The sequence below is a fragment of the Delphinus delphis genome, chromosome 10 (assembly GCF_949987515.2).
Source record: "Delphinus delphis chromosome 10, mDelDel1.2, whole genome shotgun sequence".
Classification (NCBI taxonomy): Eukaryota; Metazoa; Chordata; class Mammalia; order Artiodactyla; family Delphinidae; genus Delphinus; species Delphinus delphis.
Window position 1 is genome coordinate 81,281,797 of NC_082692.2, and position 15,779 is coordinate 81,297,575.

Genomic DNA, 15,779 nt, shown 5'->3' on the forward strand with positions numbered 1-15,779 from the left:
CCTGCCTAAAGTCATGCAGCTAATGAGTTTGGAGAAATTCATTGTTTGGAGATGAGATTTGCACCTTGTTTTTCCAACTCCAGATCAAATATTTTATCCTCATTTGCCACATGCTTTCTTGCTAATGAACAAGTCACATGCTTGTCTTCAAAGAGCTTATACTTTAGTGGTGGGAAATGTAAGGCAAGAGTGTATAAATTAAAAAGATTTAAGTGGCAATCCAAAATGGGGCCGGGTGGTCCTAGAACCCATGTCCTGGGAGCCCTGGTTGTGGGAACCCTTGGCCTTCTCCACGTGTCAGGGCTGTGGGGTCTGGCCCAGCCCAGTGGATGCTGCCTTCTTGGTAAGGACCTCAGGGTTACTCATGGACAGAGTGTTCCAGGGAAGATTCCCCCTCCCTAGCCCTTAGGCCAACCAGAATACAGGCCTAGGCATTATTCACTGCACTACCTTGGAATTCAAGACCTTCCTATGTAGCCACAAATGACCTCTCCTACTTAAGCAGAGTGCCTGGCCTAGTTAAGCCTTCACTGGAAACCCTTTACCTTTCTGAACACCTCCTTGGTGCTCTGGTGGTGTGTTGGTTGGCGGACTGCCCGCACCCCCCACACACACAGAGGGCAAGGAGAGACCAAAGAAAGACGCAGACCACTCCAGGTTGGTAGGTGGCAGGTTTTAACAAGCAAGGGAACTTACTTTGTGAGGCTTGTCTTGAGTGAGCACAAGAGAAGTAGATCTCTGTACCCACCCACCAAATCTTAAAAGGGTATATAGAAATCTTAACTAGATTCAGTCACATACTCAGTCCAGATGGTTTCAACGACACCTTACTCTCTCAAGGCTATGTCCTTGGAACATTTCCCACTGTGGGAGAAACAGGGCGAAGAGACATTCCAAGGATAGAGGAGGGCATGAGGAGCCTCAGTCTGCCCGGGTCCAGTTCACGGGTCAACTGGTGGTCACGTGCTCAGTGTGACCTCCTCCAACATGGGACAATGCCTACAGACAAAGTTTTTCCTTTTACTCTAGGGACAGAGTTAGTTTGGCTTCGTGTGAATAACAACAACAACAACAAAAAGCAACTCATTATTAAATGACGCATTTCTGAGTTCTCAGATCTTCCTAGATCAGAACTAGAACCACAAAGCAGCACCAGTTCGGGGTCAGTGCCAGCATTTCACACTGTAACCACATTATCTACATCTGGCTTTATGACAACATGGTAGAGGTTGTTAAGGCTTGTACTTACTGTCAGTATTCTCACTTTATCGAAGAGAAAACTGAAGTTCAGAAAAGTTCTCTGACTTGGTCGTGGTCACATAGCTAAGGAGTGGGGGAGCAAGGATTCGAACACCAAATTTCTGTTCCTACATCACCAGCACTTACCACACTGACAGACAATTGTCTGCAATTCTGTATTTTGCTGTTGTTGCATAGCAAGGTAGTAACAAAGTGACGATTTGAATCTAAACCTTCTGATTCCTTTCTTCAATCTCTCAAGAGTTAAAATAACTTTTAAGAAAAGGCTTAAATGATTTTTCTAACTAACCTTCCTGGGATGGAATTTAAGATGGACTCATTGGATTCTGAAATTTTCTCTACAGCAAAAAACAACATAATTTTGAAGTTCTAGCATTTCAAAAAGGTTGGTTTCCAGTGGTCACATACATTCCCTAACACCCAGAAATACTTCTCAACAGGATCCTATGCTATCTTTCTCAAAAGGACAGATCAACTCATGGATTATTTTTTTCACCAAATTGAATCAGTTGTTGACTTGGCATTACTAAATGCCAATTAAAATGCCTACATGTATAATTGCTACATCTGTAATCCACCCCAGATAAAAGTTCTCAAATGTCAGCAGTCACCCACATGCTATTCAAAACCCCAGATCCACACTGGTCCCACACTTTCGTGACTGCCTCGCTCACTCCACATGTAAACACTCGTTGTTTTCTAAATGTCCTTGTTATGCCAGCCAAAAATAAGTCTTCACTCACAGCAACCCACTCACATAAAGTTTTCCCTTCAATTTTCCTTCCAAATGCCCAAAAGGGATATCACAGAATTTGGGCCCCAGCAACTGGTTTTTGTAAAGCCTTTCTTTTTCTGCTTCCAGATAATTGGTTAAGGAAGAAATATAAGCATTGCCCTAACTACAAACCTACGCAAGATTACTTAGTATATCTCAAGTAAAATTTGTTCTGTGGAGAAAGAGTATGCCTGGGGACTGTGGAACTTGATTTTGGGGGAGGGAGGGTAGAAACTGATGGAAGATTTGCACCATGGGGTCAACTGCCATATCTTGCCCATCACTCTGTGCTTTAATATACATTGAGGAGAGGCAGGGAAACCAGAATTCTCTCCATTAGTTCTTCCCTAGAAACACTCTACCATTTTACAAATGGGCCAGAAAGTGGCTTTGAACTGAAAAAGCTGAAGTTCTACAAAGACATAACCGAGCTATTCAATACCTCCCAACTAATTTCTGAGCCTTGGAATATCTATCTAATGAGACAAAGAAATAACATGGCACTGAAGATGCTGTTCAACTTGCTGGTAAATAGCCTTCCTCCTGATTTGCAGTGGAAAAGGAGAAACATTGAAATGATCTCTCTAGGTCCTTTTGTCTGCAGAGAAGTGGAGGAGCCAGAAGAACTAGTTTTCCCTCTGCTGCCAAACTCCCACCACACCACCAAGTCCACCACCCCTGATATCCAATGCTATAGCCACTGCCACCACCTACAACTGCGCCTATTTCTTCCCTCCCCTTTATCCTGCCTTTTCCCCTCCTTCCCTGTATTCTTGAGCAAATTTAGCAATTAGATACCATCCAGCTATTAAAGTTCTCATTTTATGCTTTAAGAAGATTATTTATGGAATGGGAAAAAGTTCGTAACAGACCATTCATGAATAATGGGTTTCAAAATTGTAGGTGATGCATGATCCCAGTTTTATGGTGGAAAATAAAGACTATCAAAACATTAACAGTGGTCGTCTTAGAGATCATTTAATCATGATTGATTTCAATAGACTTCTTTTTTGCTTCAACTAAATCCTTCTCAATTTTATTAGAGACACGTGTTACTTAAAGAAGGATGTCACTTTACATGGTATGTCATGTCTCCTTAGGCTCCTCTTGGTTGAGACAGTTTGTCAGACAGACTTCTCTTTTTTTTTTATGACAGTGACAGTTTCAAGGAGTACTGGTAAGGTATCTTATAAACTGTCGCTCAGTTGGTATTTGTCTGACTTTTCCTCATGATTAGTTTGAAGTTATGGTTTTTAGGAAGAAGATCACAGAGGTAAAGTGCCATTTGCATCATATCATGTCAACGGTATATACTCAGTAAGACTTATCATTATTGATGTTAACCTTGATCACCTGGCTGGCTGAGGTACTACTTGTCAGGTTTCTTCACTGTAAAGTTACTCTTTTCCTCCCTGTCCACAGTGCAAATACTCTTTGGAAAGAAGTCACTATGCACAGTCCATACTTAAGGAATGGGGAGGTATGCTCCACCTTGTTGAGGGGAGAGCACGACCATAAATTATTTGGAATTCTTCCACATGGGAGAGTTCTCTCCTTAATCTCTTCTCCCTATTTATTTTATTCTGTCCTTTACGTATGCCAGTATGGACTTATGGATATCTACTTTATACTGTGGGTTATCATCCAGTACTACTTTATTTCTTTTCTTGCTCAAACTGTCTTAGCTTTGGCCCCTGGGAGCTCTTTCAGTGCCGCTTTGACATACCTTCATCATTGTGGGGTTTTAGGGTGTTTTATTTTTGTGTTCTTCCATACTTTCTGACAGTACAAGATGCTCCAGGCTCATCTTGTATATTTCCTGCCCCAGCCCTAAAATCAGCCATTTCTCTAAAGATTTCCGGTTCCTTTTACTGGAGAATGGTATTCGACACCAAGATCTGGGTCTAGGTGTACTTGTTGCTACTGGGGTATCATTGCTTCTAGGTCCTCTTAGCTGACACAGCAAGGATGTATATGTGAATATATATGCATCTATCTGTTTATCTATCTGGATGAAACTGTCTTTGTACTAAACCAAACATAAGTTCATACCAATGTCTCTGAGTCGGATTGATTACTACGTGGATCGTTCTAGCTTACTCCTCTGCCTTATTTGTAAACTCCCCCTCCAATAGTGAAGAATCAATAAAATCAGACTCTCTGGTCCTAGGTCCAAGGCACTGACATATTTTAATGCTCCCCACCTCCTCCCTCCTCCACCCCTCCAGTGATTGTAACATGCTGCTAGGGTTGAGAACCACTGCTCTGGTCAGATTACATTAGTCTTCACTCCTGAATCCCCAGTGCCTAGTCTCTGGTTCACAAAAAATACTTGCCGTTTACCTGAAGCTGAGACTGAGGTTTGAAGGGATATGGACGTGCTGTGGGTGTGGGAAGGAAGGGAGGGGTGAATCTGAGGGATAAGGCAGGAGATGCTGCCTGAAAGATAAGAGACAATTAGAAAAGTTGGAGAGTAGAACAGAGTGGAAGCAACTATCCTCATACCCATGGATGAAATACACGTCAAGGCCTCTGCTCTATGTTTTCTCGTCTACGCAGAGGCAAGAGGAGAGAAAGCAGGCCAAACTTCCAGCAAGTATGCTTAGCTGTAAGGAATAGTGTCTTCCCTGTAAAGATGTAAAAATAGAGAGCAGTCTGTGAAACACCAGCCCCTGTGGATCTATTAAAAACTCCTGTAGACACTGCTACTGAATTAGGTCAGCTGAGAAAAGCAGTCTGGAAAAGGAGTTAGAACTCTTAAGAAAAAGGCTTCCAGCCTTTCTTTTGCCAGGAAACAATTAATTCCTTACTGAATCAAGACCCCCACCCCATGCCAGCAGTGCAGTCACTCACTGTGGGTTGCACCTGTAGGTAAGACGGGCAGGCTACACCAAATCCCCTGTCGAGTTTCCCCACTTTCTCCCCCACTCATCCGACACATCCCTGCGAGTCCCACAATCTCATCCTATTCTCCTGTGACAACTCAGAGCATTGCCTGGCGTGGGGGCGGCCCACTCCAACATGTGGATGCTGCCTACCCTGTCTGCAGCTCCTTGCATCACTCCCCCCAACCCCATATCTTCCCTCAATACACACTGACCTCCTCCCTTCTTCAAATATCTCATGCTCTTGCACACTATGAGGCCCTGGCACAGCTCTTTCTTGCCCCACCTTCATTTAATTAGCTTCTTTCAATCTCAGCTCAAGCATCACTTCAGGGGAACCCTCCCTGGTTGCAGAACCTAAGTCAGAGGCTCCTAGTTTGATGCTCTCACAGGTGTTCTTATCCTGCAGAGCAATAATCTCATCATATAGATATAAGTTACCAGCTTTAGTCTTTGGTTAGTGTCTGTCTCCTCTTCCAGACATTGTAAGGGCATTGTCCCAGCGATTTATTGCTGTATAACAAGCCACCCCAAAATCTGGTGACTCAAAACAACAGCGATAATTTGGGTAAGAGCTGATGGGGACAGCTCACCCCTGTTCCACGTGGCGTCAGCTCTACTGGTGCTGGAGGATACACTTCTGAGATGGCTCACTCACATGGCTGGCAGGTGACGCTGGCTATCATTTTGTCTGCACCGGACCTCTCCATGGTGGCATGGTGACTGGGTTTCAAGAGGAAACATCCCAAGAGATAAGGAGTGAAGGCTGCAAATTTCTTAAGGTCTGAGACTAGAAACTGCAGCATCATTTCTGCTGTAGGCTACTTGTCAACAGTCACAGAGCCCAGATCAAGAAGAGGAGACACAAATTGCCCCTCCCCCTCAGTGGAAGGCATGTCAAAGAATTTGGGGGCCATACGGTAAAAATTCCACAAGCATGATTTTTGTCTAAGTTTCTTTCCTTTTGTTCCCTGAGCATCTAGCACGAAGCCTGGCACAGAAAAGGCCTCAAGTTGAAATGAGGAAATTCATTCTTTGTACTCTTTGTCTATGGGCCAGGGAGCCTGTACTTGGCCACAGTATTTCTGAGCTGATTCCTAGCTCTATGATTGTCTGAACTTTGCCTACGAGCCAACCTGTGGCACCAAACCGATACCTCAGTACCTCACACAGGAGGAAGCCAATTCATTCAATCCCACTCCTCAGTTCCCGACTCAACTCTCTTAGAGTTGTGAGGGAAGATGGCAAACAAGTCATTCTCACAATTAGCAAAAATGTCAATTACAGACACTTGCCTGAAAACACAGTGGGCTTTAAATTAGTTACACATGACTAAGGCATAATACCCACCTACAGTTGACATTCACCACCACCCACAGCAGAGCTCACAGCTGCTGATCTGAAACCACTGGGGAAATCAGCTGTGCAAAGAGCCTGCTTGGGAGCAATCTACCCAGTTATAAATACTGCATTTAGGCCCATTAGTCTTTCATTCATTCATTCCAACCCAGCTTCCCCTTCCACTCACAGGCCTGATTAGAAACAGAAAACCCTTACTGAACGCTTACGAAGTGCCAGGCACTTTACGTGTGTTAATTTGTCAAAGCCTCACAAAAACCCATGAGACCATTTCTGTTGCTATCATCCCCCTTGTGGACGACAGGCAGTAAGATGGCCGCCATAGTTATACATTTGTGTGATCCCTTCCCCTCAAGGATGGGCGGGACCTTGGACTGGCTCCTAACCACTGTTACATGGCAAAGGGGATGGGATGTGCTGATCACACTGCAGTGCAATCTTGTTGGAGTCTCTCGGTCTCTTTCTCTCTACTTTGAAGAAAGTGGTTTTGAAGAAAAGTAAAGGCCACGAGTCCCACAGCCTCGGGAAATGAGTTCCACCAACAGCCTGCGGGCGCCTGGGAGTGAACTCGCCCCATGGAGCCTCCAGGTGAGAGCCCAGCCGGGGCCGACATCTTGACTGCAGCGTGGCAGAAGATCCAGCTAAGCTGTGCCTGGACTCTCGAACCAGAGAAACTATGAGGTGACAAATGTGTGTAGTTCGAAGCCACTAAGTTTGTGATACTCTGTTTTACATCAGTAGATGATGAGCACACCCATTTTACAGGTGAGAACAGTGGGGCTATTAAACACGTTGCCCAGGGCCTCCCCAGGCTTTAAGTTATTCTTTCCATTGGATTCTAAAACAGTAACAAAACCCACCTTTGGGGGGCACTTACGACACGCCAGGCATTGTGCCAGGTGCTTCACATGTGTCATTTCCTTTAATTCTCAAAAAACGCCCGTGCAATAGGAACCACTATCATCTTATCTTATAGCTAAGTAAACTGAGGTCACAAAGGTTAATTTGCCCCAATTCACAGATATTTAGTGTTGAAACCAGGGTATGAACCCAGCCACATTGAATCCAGAGCTCACATTTACTCTTAAATCTGTACTTACTGCTTCTTGGAACTATGCAACATAACTGCAGGTGTGTTCTGATAAAGTGGGAAGGTGCCGGCCTCTGACCTAGGCTGGGGTTCGCAGAGCTGAAACTGGGCGAAGAAACTAAACGTGAGGCTGGACAGTGTCTCTCAATGTGCAGAGAGCACAGAGCTAAGTCAGTGCTCGGTGAAGAAGCCTCAGGGAACAAAACAATCTGAAAACAGTGCCACCGTGAGGACTCTGGGAAGGGACTTCAAAGCCTGAGTGAAGGAAGAACTTGGTGATAGCATCTTCATCAGGGACACATCTGGGCACATGTGTGGTTGCTAGACCTGAGATAGAGGGTACATTAGACTTCCTGTAAGTTCAACTGCCTCCCCCAAAGCTGCAGGCTCAGCCTTATGGGGGTAAGTCTAGAGCAATTCTGCAGGTAAATTCTGCAGAAAGGCCCCAAGAAATTTGTCTCCCAGCCAGAAGAACCCTGTCAACCGTGTAGTTATGAAACAGACAGTGTAACATTGGAGCAAAGCACAGAATACTCAGACCTGGGAGGGTGGCCTTAGGCCAGCTCTAAGGTGGACCCTGCCATCATCCTATGGCCTGGTCATTTCAAAGATACTGCAGGAAAGCTAAAGAGAGAAAGCCAAGTAAAAATGGGATCCAGGGGTTACATATCTCAATTTAGCTTGACCTAGATTCTGTTTTGACAGCGTAACAGGCTCTGTGCCCAAAGATGAACAAGACGTAGTCCCTGCCCTCAAGGAACTCATAGGCAAGCAGAAGAACTCACAGAACTCAGCAAACAACCAGAACACTGCAAGGCTGACGTAAGCTATAGCAGAGGTCCACACCAAATACAGAAGAAACACTAAAGCAGGAAAGACTGAGTCCCAACTGCAAAACTGAAGAAGGACTCACGGAAGGTGGCATTTGGCATGATTCTGGAAAAAGGTCTAGGTCCCAAATAGGTAGAAGTAAGAACAGCTTGTTCCACAAAGAGGAAGTATTGTGTTCAAGAATATAGAGGTGAGAGATACCAAGTGTATATACAGAAGAGCAAGGGACAAATTTGACTGCTGTGTGAGGGTCAAGGAAGGCTATGTACTGGGTCATACAGGGAGAAAATATGAGATGAGATCATCTGTGATTTTGAATGCAGATAAATAAAGGCATTGATCATTACTCTATGATTAATGGGGACAATGGGGAACTCTAAAAGATTTTGGAAAGGCAAATATTTAAATCTGCCTGACACTTAAAGAAATGTCATTTCTCCCTGTGTAAAAGAGTTCTGGATAAAGAAGGGCATTATTTCTTAGAGTATTCTAAGGAACACTGGCCACAGGCAAGTTTCCATAAAATAAAGAGTCCTGTGGTAAAATAAATATCAGAAATGCAGGTATTCCTTTCTTGAAGATCTGAAATGCATGTTAGGATATTAGAAGCCCCGGGAAGTACTGCAGGATGAAAAGCTACTTAACTCTGTATCACTCGGTGTTTTCCCAAGTATTTCATTACTGATTTTTCTCTTTGAACAAACACATTTAACACTTCTTACAACTATAAGATGTATTGTTGCCAAGGGTGCATGGTCTGTGTGCTTCAGTTTTTATGCCAAAGAAGAGCTTTGTTAGGGAATGTCCAAGTCCTTATTACTTCCCACAAGAGAGTTGAGAGGCCGATTTCTCTTCTATGTTTAATGAGTGAGGCTGGTTAAAAGGGATGAACTGAGGATGACTCTACAAGGTGGGCTGTCATCTCAGAAAATACTCTACTGAGTCTGTCTCCTCTGCTTCAAGGAACAGAAAACTTGCCGTATTCATTGTTGTCTCAGCTTTTCAAGGCCCCAGAAGGACTTGTGTCGAAACAAGTATGAAAGCATTCCACATTAATTACAAGTGTCCGTTAGAAGGCCCAGGAGATGTTGTGCAGGCAAATAAATGGGGCCAGAAAAGATCTGTAAAAGCACCTACGATAAAACCAGACCTAAACTGCCAGAGGGTCTTCCTTGGAATCAGGAGCATAATTCAGCCATAAAATGAGTCATAGCTGCTCCTTCTCTCTCCTTCCACATAAACATTCCGTGCCTCGTGGAAGGATTCTTTACCATCTATTCCGGGCAACAGACCCAAAGATACCGCACAGAAAGGGAGGATGATTTGTCTATAAAAATGTTGTAATAAGTGATTTTATAGAACTGAAATGCCAGTTCCTTTACTACCTCCTCCCACTCATTTTACAACCAGTTAATATTTTTCGGAACTGTTGTGTTGTATTCCACTCAGCCGCCTCTGCAATCTTTGTTGCCTATTTTTCTGCCAGAGCCACAAGAATAAAGCTGTCAGATGGTCTGCGAAGCCATTTGTCTTGTCTGGCGAATTGTCTAGAGGCGACCATAACCTCCTACCTGCTCCACTATATAAGAGAAGTAGCCTATCTTAACAAAGCAGAATTTAAATATTCTTTCGATCTGTGTTATCTACAAGCATCTAGGATGAAATCAGCGACAATCTATTTCCCTGACAGTTTCTGACCTTGTTCCCGCAGGAATGGGGTAGGTGTTCCTATTAAGCAGGGCCTCATATTGACCTGCTTACAGAGATGTTACATTCCGGCAGGAATACTGCAAGGTGTGTGAACTGTAATAAGAAATGTGACTGCTACAAGAGGAAGGATACAGCATGAAAGTGCCCCACAAGAAGAAGATTAAGAGCTGTACTGAGCTAATGGCATACAGTGGTTGGGCTTTGAATGTGATGAGGATTTATGGTTTCAATTAGGGCTGGAGAGCAATTTTAGAAAGTTACTAGCAGGCGACTGGCATTCTCAAAGATGGCTCATTTGTGTATTGCTCAAGATGAGCTGGGTCTTTTAGTTGTTTACAAACACACATGGCGGCTTGCATTGAATGTGCGGAAGTGACTGCAATATTGCATATTCAGAACTCTTTAGCAGAGCTGAAGGCTGCTGCTTTGGTTTCTGAGTGCTCCTGTGTGGGCCAAGCAAAACTCAATTTTGCAGCAGTTTCTGCATCGAAAAGAAAAGTTGAGTTTCCCCACCTGTCCTAAACTCTGATACACTATTTCAAATGAACAGCTTCGCCATTCAGCATACTCCCTCATATTTAAAATTCTTAAATGCCTCAAATACTCCATGTTTGTGCTGCCTCGAATACAAACAAATTAATTTTTAAAATCTCCCCACTGGAATGTTTTGCACTGAAACCCATAAATCTTTGCGTCGAAGTGCTCATGTTTTTCTCTTTTAAAGCCTTGGGGCATTATTCATGAGGTGCAAAAATCTCTCAAATAAATTAGAATACTGGTTGAGGCATCTGCAAACACAACAAAAAGCACTCAATCCCAGATTATGGAAAGCTGTGCATGCCCTTGAAAGCTGTACATCATCTTGAACCAGCAGACCTTGATCTTGGCATCCCATGGAGCCCTGAAACAGTTTACCTAGCCTGTTCATACAGGAAATACAAGGTAACCCTTCCCACACATGGTCCCATTAGGATTTCTCATGAACAAGTCCTTGGTCTAGGGAACATGTTCTCACTGCAGATAGTCTCTGCTTTTCATTAGCCTGTTCTATATGGCCATTGAAGGTATGGTTCTTTGATCCCAATTTTCAAGTGGGTAAGAAATACCCATTTCCTATTTTCCCTACTTACTTATATCCTAACTATTTGAAAAACAGATATTTTAAATTAAAAATATATTTTTCTCAATCAGATTAAGGTACTCAAACCTTTATTCCTCCAGCTGAGGGAAACTAGTGTGTGTGACTTGAGTTCTGGGAGATTTATCTGATAGAAAACAGGGGCAGGGTCTGCTGACATCAACCAGCTCTATTCCAATTGTTGATCCATGAAGTTGACCATCCTTCTACTTCTCTGTCAAGAGACACACTGCTATGCACCCATTCCTTTCTGAGGTCCATCTCCTTGTTCCTTGACCTTCATAAATGAAGTCAATGAATTCAGGTATTTACACAACATAATAGGAGCAGAGATTCCAAGAAGATTTTGGTTTTAGTTCTGCCAAAATCCAAAGACAAAGAGAGACCATGGCTCTCTGTTTGGAATTGAGGAGAGATAAGAGATCTTGGAAATGCAAATATCTCTAAAAACTTATCCTGCCTTCAGGATAAGAAGTCAAGGGTTCCATTCTTTACCTTTCCTTTCTAGGAAACGAGCATCCTCCTCTCAACTTTGATTATCCTGAGCCTTGGCTGGAGGAAGCAGGAATGTTCTCTGAGAAGGTGGGATTAGATTCTGGGCCACAAGGAGACAAGGACACAGTTTTGATGGTGGGTGTGAGCAGACAACCATGATGTTAATTCCATCTGTAAGAGATTATGGCATGTACAATGGTCAATCAGAATGGACACCCATAAAATTAGTGCTGTTATAGAAATGATATGACTGTACTGGTAAACACTGGCTGAATATTAGCTCTGGAATTATATAAATATTGGGTGATTTTATTGAACACATTAGAAGAATGTTCTAGGACTGAGCCAGGGAGGTACTAAAAAAATACTCCCCCACTTAAGTCAGAGATATATAACAACATAAAACAATATAAAAATATTATGAATAATATAAAAATTATGAACTGTACATGGATTTATATGAATATTTTATGTATATCCATTCATGTATACATGTATTCATACAAACACATATATGTATACATATGTGTATACACACATGTATATATCCACATGAAGGTAAATAACAAATAATGGCTCGACACTGATAATTCAAGTCCACACTTCAGAGATTTGTCAACCAAGGGGAGACGGAGATGGGGTTTTGATCTACCAACTCCCATCAGTCACTGGTGGAAAGCTGCTCTGGGAACATGAACTCTCTGGCACTTGAAGCCTATCCTATAAACACACCAGCTGAGTGGACTGGCTGCAATGGCCAGAAAAAGCCCTGAGGGAGAAAGACGTAGTGGCTTGCAGCCAGAAGCCACTGGGTCTATGAACAAGGAAATGGTGAGAGCTTCAGGGCTACGAGCAAGCCAACACTGTTTGCTTTAGCAGCCAACTACTCCAGGCTGACATCTGCTCAGCTTCAAGTCCAATGGATGAAAGATGACCCTCCCTTTCTAATAATTTTAGTCATTCTGATAAAAGTTCTTGAATATACATCTTAAAGCCTCTTGTAGGTTCGAGTGCAATACTGTGGTTTGTCAAGCCTGGGTCATGTGACAGCAGCCAAAAATATGAAGAAATAAGAGATCAGCCAAGATGGCAGAGTAGAAAGACCCTGGGCTCACCTCCTCTCATGGGCACACCAAAATCACAACCATTTACAGAAAAACCATCAATGAAAAAGACAAGATCCCACCAGAAAAGACCTTCTACAACAAAAGACATAAAAAGGAACCACAACCAGATGGGTAGGAGAGGCTGACGCACGATATAGTCAAGTCCCATACCCACAGGTGGATGACCCACAAACTAGAGAATAATTAAGTTGCAGAGGTTCTCCCAAAGGAGTGAGAGATCAGAGGTCCAAGTCAGGCTCCCCAGCCTGGGGGTCCTGCACCGGGAAGATAAGCCCCCAGAATATTTGGTTTTGAGCCCAATGGGGCTTACTTTTGGGAGTCCCAGAGGGCTGAGGGAAATTGACTCCACTCTTAAATGCCACACACAAAATCTCCCCCCCTGCCTGGGACCCAGGGAAGAAGCAGTAATTTGATAAGAACCTGGGTCAAACCTAGCTGCTGATCTTGGAGAGTCTCCTGGCGAGGCAGGAGTCAACTTCAGCTCACCCTGGGGACACAGACTCTGGCGGTAGCCATTCTTGGGAGCTCCTGCTACCACATGGACACTGGTGCTGGCAAGTGCCATTGTGTAATCCTCCATCTAGCTTATTGGCTCTAGGCCCTAGCCCTTCCCTGGCCCAACAGCCTGTAGGCACCAGTGCTGGGATGTGTCAAGCCAAGGAACCAATTGGGTGGGGACACAGCCCTTGCCATTAGCAGACAGGCTGCCTTAAGACCTCCTGAGCCCACAGCCACCTCTAGACATGGCTCTGACCACCAGAGGACCCAGGACACAGCTCCACCCACCAGTGTGTAGACACAAGCCCCAGAATACCCTGGGCCCCAACACTGCTCTCCAGGAAGACTACTTTAGCCACTAGACGAACTTCATCTACCAGGGGGCAGAAACCAGATGCAAGAAAACCACAATCCCATAGCTTGCAGATCCAGCCTGCCCAGCAGCAGGCCAGAATCTGCCCTGAGGCCAGCTGGGCTCTGACCCTACCCACAAGCAGGCCAATACAGCCTTCAAGACACCCTGGACCATGTTCCAAACAAAGGAACAAGATAAAACCTCAGAATAAGAACTAAATGAAGTGGAGATAGGCAATTTACCTGAGAAAGAGTTCAGGGTAGTGACAGTAAAGATGATGAAAGAACTTAGGAGAAGAATGGATACACAGAGCAAGAAGATAGAATTTTTTAACAAAGAGCTAGAAAATATAAAGAAAAACCAAACAGAGATGAAGAATACAATAACTGAAATGAAAAATACTCTAGAAGTAGTCAACAGACTACATGATACAGAGGAAGGGATCAGCATGCTGGACGACACAGTAGTGGAAATCACTGATGCTGACAGAAAAAGAAATGAGGACAGTTTAAGAGACCTCTGGGACAACATCAAGTGCACTAATATTCACATTATAGGGGTCCTGGAAGGACCCCTATAAGAGAGAGAGAAAGAGGCTGAGAACATACCTGAAGACACAATAGCTGAAAAATTCCCTAACTTGGGAAAGGAAACACACATCCAAGTCTAGAAAGCACAGGGAGTCCCATACAGGATTAATCTAAAGAGGAACACACCAAGACACACAGTAATGAAAATGACAAAGAATTACAAATAGAGAATATTAAAAGCATCAAGGGAAATGCAACCAATGACATACAAGGGAACTCCCATAATGCTATCAGGTGACTTTTCATTGAAACTCTGTGGGTCAGAAGGGAGTGGCACAATATATTTTAGGTAATGAAAGGGAAAAACTTACAACCAAGAATACTCTACCCAGCAAAGTTCTCCTTCAGACTTGATGGAGTGATCACAAGGTTTACACAAGAAAAAGTTAAGATTAAGAGTTCAGCACCACCAAAAAAACTTTCCAAGAAATGTTAAAGGAACTTCTCTAAGCAAAAAAGAAAAGGCCAAAACTAGAAACATGAAAATTATAAAAGGAAAAAGTTCATTGGTAACTGCACACATACAGTAAAGGGAGGAAATCATCTCATGCACAAAGCTAGTAGGAAGTTTAGAAGACAAAAGTAGTAAAGTCAATTATATCCACAGTAAGCAGTTAAGGGATACACAAAACAATTAGATACAAAATATGATACCAAAAGCAGTAATTGTGAGGGGAGGAGAGTACAAATGCAGGATTGTTAAGATGCATCTGAAATTAAGAGATCAGCAACTTAAAACAATCATGAATATATATAGATTGTTATATAAAAACCTCATGGTAACCAAAACCAAAAAGCTATACTAGATACACACACAACATAGAAAAAGGAATCCAAATATAACACTAAAGACAGTCATCAAATAACAAGAGAAAAGAACAAAAGAAGAAGAAAGGACAAAGAAGACCTACAAAAATAACCGCAAAACAATGAACAAAATGGCGATTAGAATATATATATCAATAATTACTTTAAATGTAAATGGACTAAATGCTCCAATCAAAAGACACACTGTGACTGAACAGATACAAAAACAAGACCTGTATATATGCTTCCTACAAGAGACTCACTTCAGCTTTAAAGACACACACAGACTGAAAGTGAGGGAATGAAAAAGGGTATTCCACTCAAATGGAAATCAAAAGAAAGCCGAGGTAGCAATACTTATATCAGACAAAATAGACTTTAAAATAAAGATTGTTATAAGAGACAGAGAAGGACACTACATAATGATCAAGGGATCAATCTAAGAAGATTAAATAATTGTAAATACATATGCACCCAACATAGGAACATCTAAATATATAAAGCAAATATTGACAGACATAGAGGGAGAAATTGACGGTAACACAATAATAGCAGGGAACTTTAACACTCCATTTACATCAATGGACAGACCATCCAGATAGAGAATCAATAAGGAAACACTGGCCTTAAATGAAATACTAGGCCAGGTAGACTTAAATGAAATACTAGGCCAGGTAGACTTGATTGATATATATAGAGCTTCCCATCCAAAAGGAGCAGAACACACATTCTTTTCAAGTACACATGGAACATTCCCCAGGATAGATCACATGCTAGGTGACAAAACAAGTCTCAGAAAATTTAAGAAAACTGAAACCATATCAAACAATTTTTCCAACCACAATGCTATGAGACTAGA

General features: G+C 42.8%; 1 long non-coding RNA gene across 2 annotated transcripts in view; it reads right to left on the minus strand.

Annotated features, from left to right (window-relative positions):
• Positions 1–11,708, minus strand: part of LOC132431729 (uncharacterized) — a 77,725-nt gene extending 66,017 nt beyond the window's left edge. For both annotated transcript variants that reach the window (XR_009520790.1, XR_009520789.1), the window contains exon 1: positions 11,544–11,708. This is a non-coding gene — a long non-coding RNA (uncharacterized lncRNA). The remainder of the gene's footprint in view (positions 1–11,543) is intronic.
• Between the last annotated feature and the right edge of the window lie 4,071 nt (positions 11,709–15,779).